The 7,807-nt window shown below is 46.3% G+C and overlaps 1 protein-coding gene across 1 annotated transcript in view; it reads right to left on the reverse strand.

The window, feature by feature from the left end:
• Positions 1-7,091, reverse strand: part of LOC126537009 (uncharacterized) — a 108,023-nt gene extending 100,932 nt beyond the window's left edge. Inside the window, exon 1 of the mRNA XM_050184106.3 lies at positions 6,766-7,091. The gene's annotated coding sequence lies outside the window, so the exon portion shown is untranslated. The remainder of the gene's footprint in view (positions 1-6,765) is intronic.
• Between the last annotated feature and the right edge of the window lie 716 nt (positions 7,092-7,807).

Below are 7,807 nucleotides of genomic sequence, written 5' to 3' on the forward strand. Positions count from 1 at the left end.
CGCCGCCTTAAAATTCTCGCACCAACTATAGACGTGACATCATGTATTTTGATGGGCCTATATCTAGTTTGTTTTTGTCATGGTAAAGACAGACGTCATTGTATTCTAAAGGAGTTAATGACGGAACAACGATCGACTTCTGGCCTTGTTGGTGAGACGTCATTGGTATAGTGTTTTTGCGCGGAAACTTTTTCACACGGAGGCAGGAAGGGACACACACAAGCGCTAACTGTCAACATAACGTTTATTGGAAGGGGGATCCCTGTTTATTTACCATGCCGCAATACAGGCATGCACGAGCAGAGATGTGCTCAGATATGACGACGATTTCATCATTAAAGATAGTGGAGGCATGCTAACACAGTCTTGGTCTAGCTTCTCAATGGTTGCAGTTTAGATTAGCAGTCTCGTTATTTCTTCTTTGAGCTTGCGCACAGCGAAGCATTCTCAGAAAGAGGCGAGCAACCACAGGTGCTGCAGTGGGTTGCTAAGCAGCCATATCACGACCTTTCTATTTACAGTGTTGCAGTGATCTCTGAGCCCATCGTTTAGGCACCGTCCGCTTTGGCCGACGTAGTGTCTACCGCACGATAGTGGTCCCTGCTATACGACGCCATTTATGCAGGTTATGAACAGTGTTCTATCGTTCTTGTCACAGGCTATCCTTTGATCAGCAACCGGGTTACTGTATTTGCATAGTTTTGTTAGCTTGTTCGGGGCCGTGAAAAACAAGCTGAGAAAACTATGCAAAAAGCAGCAACCCCGTTAATAAAAAGAAAGGGTTGGCTGCGACAAGAAGCATAGAACGTGCTTCGTAACCTGCAAAGAAAGCGTCGTATACCAGGGGCCAACATCGTGTGGCAGACACTACGTCGGCCAAACCGGGCGATGTCTAAACGATGGGCTCAGAGAGCACTGCAACACTGTAGGGAAAGGTGGTGATCTGGCTGGTTAGCAACCCACTGCAGCACCTGTGGTTGGTCGCCTCTTTTCTAAGAATATTTCGCTGTGCGCAAGCACAAAAAAAAGGAATAGAATTGGAGGACGCATGTGCTTCGCCTTTAAGAGGGGAGCACGATAGCATTCGAAGATCCTCGATTGCTTCTCACGCTTCCCGGCAACTGCAGCTCATGCATGTAACCGTAATGTTTACCGGGAAATGCTGTCGCTGAACTCTATGCACGAAGGCGAGCTTTGCCTTGCTACACAGCATAGAACACACCGACACGAACACCACGAGGGAGCAATGGGAGGCACTGCTGTCGAGCTCGGCCCGCGAGAACGAGCGCAAGCTCATCCAGAGAGCTGAGAAGATGGCAAGAGCCAGCGGAGCCCTGGACTATAGGGGCCCCGACCATTAGCGATTATTCTGATTATTCTTTTAATAAAGCTTACATATATATATATATATATATAGTTGGCCTAGCTAGGTGATGTTGAGTTTACTCGCGTCTATTGTGGACCGAATAAAGTTGTTTCCCTCACTCACTCGCTCACTCACCTCAAAATTAAGGACAACATGGTGTTTTGAAAGAATACTTTATCAATATAAACTGATTTATTGCTTCTCTTTAGTGTACTTTCAACATCTGAAATCATTCTTAGCCGCGTACCGTTGGGCAGGACGGGGCAAAGAAAAAAAAAAAAAAATTCGCGCGTACTCAAACGCGTACACCGCGACTGTTTTCAGGCTGTCTTTTTTTTACTGCTTTATTTTCCCTAGAAACGAGCTCACGTTACTGAAAATCTCGCTCTGATTTTTGCCACAGGGAGACTAGCGTAAACGTCTTGCTTCGATTTCTCGCTCGCGGCGCAGCCCCTGGTCGCCCGCTGGTTCCTGCATTTCTTTGTTACAGCGGACAGCGACAGGAAAACGAAAGACCATGGCCTGCTACTCTCAGGCGTCGCCCCAAGGAGAGCGTAATGTCCAATCTCCTTACTGGAAGCCAGAACGTGAAGAGAATTCTTCGTGCGGGGCAGCTGTACCGTGTTGAGCGCAACTCGATTAAGCGAATGAAGTTTGTGTAACAAAGCAATAAGTCCAACCACGCCGGAAGTCATCAACGCAGCTTCTTCTTACTCTTGGTTTTTTGGTTTTTCAGGTTGCTTCTGTTACGTCCTCGTCAATATTTTTTTTCTCTCTCTCTTTATGTATATATAATATATGTATTTCGCTTTCGCTGAGCTTTGCCTTCCCGAGACAAATTACGCCGTAGTGTGGCAATTCGAGTAATCACACCTTTATGCACACAAGCTGGATAAGTGGATCAAACGTAGTGCGGTGTATAGAAACCTAATGAACCACGGTGAAGTGCATTAGAGAGGCGTACCGACGCATCAGCAACGTTTGCGTGAATGCGACCGTAACGCGTCGCATTTTTTTAGTGCATCACGGTGATGCGACGTCGTTGACGTATGGCGCATCTTCCTTTATCCAAAACAAGGTAGAACCTGTTTCCGGCGACATGCGTTCCGCCGTTGAGGGCGGCTCGTGGCGGCAACCGTTTCGCTCCCTCGATGCGCGCTATACACGCCGGCATTTACATTTACGCACCGCCCGAGACAACTTTGCCCGTTTCGAGCTATACCCTCTACTGCGATTCGCGTTTCAAGCGCATTGCCACCGTTTACCTGAATGTGATGCGCTAGAAATGCCGACGGGACGCCGCACTTGTCGCATTCGTGTAAACGCCACAACACGGTAAAAGCAAGTTACGCCCTTAAAACTGACACGGCATGCGCCCTCTGGACACTGTAAAGGTCTGCCATATCATCCCATTCGGGGTCTCGTTAGTGGCGATTGGCTCACGGGGCCTGCCTTCCCGATTGGCTCAAAATGCCAGCATGGCGGAGTTTCACAGTTTCCAGGTCCAGAATAGTACCCACGTAATGGAATGCCTTCACGTGGTCAGGCTGTTGGCAATGACAATACGCAAAAGTATGTACCGAAGAAAGGAATAAATACTGACGTATTCTGTATACACCCTGCAAACGCCAATACGTCAACGCTCATTCGTTTTTCAGTATGTTTAATTCCTTTATTTCATTTTTTACAGATTGCCCCCGCCACCAGCGACACCACGTGATGCCAATCCACCAACCGGGTAGAAAAAAAAAAGAAACAGCTGAGGATGATGAGCCTTACTTTCGAGAAAAACAGGTTCGCCTGCCGGAACACTGGTCACCCTGTGTGAAATCTCTTAGAATCGCGATATATTAACATCTATCAACGCTTCCCTCCTTGACTGCTAGCGCAGTAGAAAAGAGTCAGGTTGTTCTGCTGCTATCCGGAATCATTTTAAGAAAAATGCTCAGACATTGCAAGCGGTAGTTCGGCTGTTCTTGTAGTGTCCAGTTTAGCAGTTATTGCAGTGTGGAGCTTCTGCTGGTATGGAACGCTGACTGTAGGTATTCCTTGTTTCTGTTCGACGTTGTATAGCGGTAACGTGTTTCGCGTAAAACCAAATGTATTATAATGTTAGCAGAAGAAGGTTGTTGTGGTTACTAACTCGCTGTCGCATATTTTATTAACATGTTAATAACTGCAGTAAGTAACGGTAGCTTTTGTAACAGTTGCTAACTAGAAAAAAGGCCGTAGCCATTACTAGTAATGATCTTGCCCTGACTCCAAAACCTAGTAGTGTCACGAATGCATCTGGATTTTCATTATGAAAAGTTTACTGGGGTCTGTCTTGAGTACGTAAGCGGTACTTCCGGGACTCAATTATGCACCTTCTATTAGGCTTATCCAGGTAAAACTAAAAAGCAGTATCGCATTTGCACGTTCGTTTTCCTTTATCATTACACAATTATTTGTACACAGTCATACAAGAAACATTAGGCTGTGGGTTACTGACGTACGCTACCCGGCAATAAACACACTACAAAAGAACAACACATAGCCCAACAGAACAAACAGGTAGCTTGAAGAAAAAAAAATTGAGTTACCGAAAACTTATACACTACCGCAGTCTTGGCGAGAACACGTTGTTGCGATGAGCACTTCTACCTATTGATAAGTAAATAAAGTTGCGGTCATAAATTCGTGTAACCTATATAATGCCTAGATGAATGTGCCGACGAGATAACAGATAAATTTTAGTCTAAATTAACAAAAGGAACAACAGTAGTTTAAATCTTGCAGCAAGATGATAGTATTGCCGTCACAATACATCACGAGAAAGATGAGGTAGCAGCCATTACTAACTTACCTTGACTGCACCAGCAAGGCTCCAGCGTTAGTAAATAGCTGGCAACAAGTCACAGTAACCAGCTAGTAACTGTCTGTGAGAGGTAGCAAATACTGCTGTTGCTAAGGATTTGCTTGCAGTTGCGAGCTTTTTCTAACTTTTCTTTAGAGTGAGGCAGGCACGCCAGCTACCTTTTTTTTTTTTTTTTAGCCAGCAAAGCAATCTTGTGACTTCGCGCAACGTTATCTTCGAAATTAGGTGAGGTCGCATTCGAAATAATTATCACGTCTTTCGCCCCTGCGACTTCCGTTATGTTAGTATAAGTTAGATTATTGTAGCTCCCAACATGTGTTGTCGACATTGCAGAACACTGACAAATGTGAAATTAAGTGGCCGGTATCTACGAAACTATCGTATGAACATAAATTATGGGGTTTTACGTGCCATAACCGCAATCCTATTATGAGACACCGTAGTGGGGGACTCTGAATCAATTTTCATCACCTGGGCATCTAGAATGTGCACCTAAATCTAAGTACACGGGCGTTTTTGCATTTCGCCCCCATTGTAATGCGGCCGCCGGCGGGATTGATCTCACGACCTCGTGCTTATAAAGCGGAACACCATAGCCACTAAGGAACTAGGGCAGGTAAAGCAATCTATGTTACAAAACTGGCAGTTTTTCCAGCTATGAATATTACGCTTAAATATTTCCAGGCTCCGATGGCCCTTGTATGTGTGATGAAAGGTGGTTTTAACCCTGAAATTTTCACAATTGATTGCCAACATAACTTAAGATTACATCAATGTTCGCGCAACGCCTATATTCTTTTATCAAAGGTTTACAGGACTATATAATCAAAAGGAGTAAGTTTGCGGCTACTCATATTTGACCAATGCAGTTCAAGATGCTGAATGTCTCTTGTACTTTTAAAAGGCTTTTCTTACTGTTCTGCTTCAAATGACCAAACTTGAAAAAGTTTCCTCGTACGCACATTCTTCTTTTTTTGTTCCCAGAGAGAAGAAGACAGACAAATGGCTGTTTCAGAAAGAAAATAAGAAAGAGCGAGAAGTATATTCGGAGTAAAATTTGTGGCGTACGCATTCTTTAGCCAGGAGAAACTGGTAACGAAAGCCCTCGCCTTCAGCAATGACTGAATCACTTCTTCGATCCTTGTTTATAATGCTGTACTGCACTATAATGAATGTTTTTCAACTGAAATAACCCACACGCTAATGGCCCGGTGGTGAAAACGTTCTCGTCGAAGTTGACTAGGTCAGAGAGCAGAAACTCAAATCACAGAAATAACATCGCGCTTTTGCAGCATTTTCGGTGCGACCGGATCAAAAGTATCATAAGAAGCCAACAAACACTGACATTATCTTGGTTTCTAGCGCGAAGTGAACACGGACACAGAAAGGAGCAGACAGGACACCAAGGACAACATAGAGGAAATTACTTGTGCTTAATAAATGAAATGAAGAAACGATAAATTAATGGAAATTAAAGTGGATGAAAAAACAACTTGCCGCAGGTGGGAACCGAACCCACAACCTTCGCATTTCGCGTGCGGATCAAAAGTAGTCACAGACGATAGGAACGCTCTCCCACAAGGCTGCGATAAACATTATACGTTTATCAGGACAGCAATTCACGCTCACAATTTAATATAATCGACGTCAAAGAAGAGCAAATTTTTATGAGCTGTTTTTACTGAATTGGCGGAGTAATAAAAAATAGATGAAAGAATGAACAGCATGAACAGTTCGTCCGATTCTATTGAATACAGTAGAGTGCTAAAGGCAGCCCTCAAATAACCGACCTCTGAAGCTTGATTCTTGAGACACGAAGTTGCGCTATCCTAAATTCAAATCTTCTAACGTCCAACTTTTTCGTTGCTACAAAGATGATTTTTCTTAAGGTGCCACGTGCTCAGCTGAAAACGTCAGTTTTATACATGAGACTTAGTAGGAAAGGCACCTGAGTTCTGCAAGTTTTTTTTTAATATTCAGACATCGTTTCACGATAGATGCACGGTTCACCAGAGACCACCAAAAAAATGCATGTTCTTTTTGAGGCAGACTAGTCACAAACATAGTGTAAATTTCCTTTTCTCATAGCCATGTCTATCATTTTAGCTGTCCTCTCTGCCTGTCCTGTAATTTCATAATTCGGCCTCTTTTGCTCGCCACCACTTAGGTGTCAGCCGCTTGAGCTAGACAGTTACACTGCCGCCAGCAGCAATTTCTTTCTTCCCCAAATTACATAGTTCAACCATGCCCTTACTCACCTGAAGCCGGCTGGCTGTTAACTGAATCGGGCATACTTGCAAAGACACTAACATCCATCTCCATCAAAGGCGCGAAAACGTCCTTTTTTTACTGCAGTTCTTATCTGGAAGGGTTGGTACAAGCGACAACGGTGGTATGCAAATCACCAACTTCGAGCTGAGTTTCAGCCTTTCTGCTTTCTGATTCGACAAGATGACGTTGATGACAATCGTGTTTGGCGACCAATCAAAACGCGCGAAAAAAGAAGAAAAAAGAAAAAGAGCAACGTCAGGGTGCAGCGTACCTTTGTTACAAGACCACGACACCGACGAGAACATCCGGACTTTAGCCGAGGAGGTCCGAAGCGGGTTCGGGAAGGGTCCGAGTCGTCGTCATCCACCGCGCCAAAACACGGAGGAGCAGCCCACCCATCCGCGTTCGTCGACGCACACCTGGGAGCGCGGCGTTCGAATCTATCTCTCCTCGGCGGGGCTCCCCGCGCCCCGACAGCGGAGCGAACGGAGGCGGCGCGAAAGGGGAAGAGTCGAAGCTCGAGTCCGCCAGCGACGCTGACTCCGAGGCGAAGCGCTCGGCAAACCCGTTCTCAACCTAGGTCTCTTCGGGAAGACGCTCCTGCCAATGAGGTGACACCTATTGGCATGACTTCGCGACGAGAACTCCTTCGTCAAAGGTGGCGCGAGGTCTTCCTTAAAGATCACGCACCCACCGACAGATGGCGCGTAGTTTCCCAAGCGCCCAAATATCGGTGCCCGAAGTGGGACTCGCCCACGGTAAAAGGAGTGCGCCGCTGCGACGCGTTTCCCGGCTAAGGGACGAGCGTGGGAGAATCGCCGGGATTGGGCAGCTCTCTTCCCCAGGAGCGAAAATGGAGGGAAAGCGGGGCAGCGAAGGTGGCAGCAGAATGGCTTGCAGCGCCCCCTCTTGAGTCTGGCAACAAGTAGACGGGCAGTCAGTGCCGCAAAACACTGGGACGACGACGCGGCCGCCTGCGCGGCGTGCTCGGGATCGATACCGGGCCGAGGTGCCGTTGGGTTGCGTCGGCACGCGGCGCGCTGCCTGCTGCTACGTAGCGGCCAACGAGAACGAGGGAGAAAGCGCTCGGAAATTGCGGCAAAGTAGTGGACGAAGAGAGACGTGCCACCATTCAATGCGACTTTCGACGTGCCTGTCGGGCTCCTCTGCCAGAAAGCACGGAATTGAGTCACGTTAAAGTTTTTTTTTTAGTTTCTTGCTTTCTATTATCTCAGAGCAGTTGTGAGAAATGGCTAGTGTTCTGAGAACTAACTGGCTAGAGTCGGCTATCCCAAGCCAATATATATGCAGTG

The sequence above is a fragment of the Dermacentor andersoni genome, chromosome 4 (assembly GCF_023375885.2).
Source record: "Dermacentor andersoni chromosome 4, qqDerAnde1_hic_scaffold, whole genome shotgun sequence".
NCBI lineage: Eukaryota > Metazoa > Arthropoda > Arachnida > Ixodida > Ixodidae > Dermacentor > Dermacentor andersoni.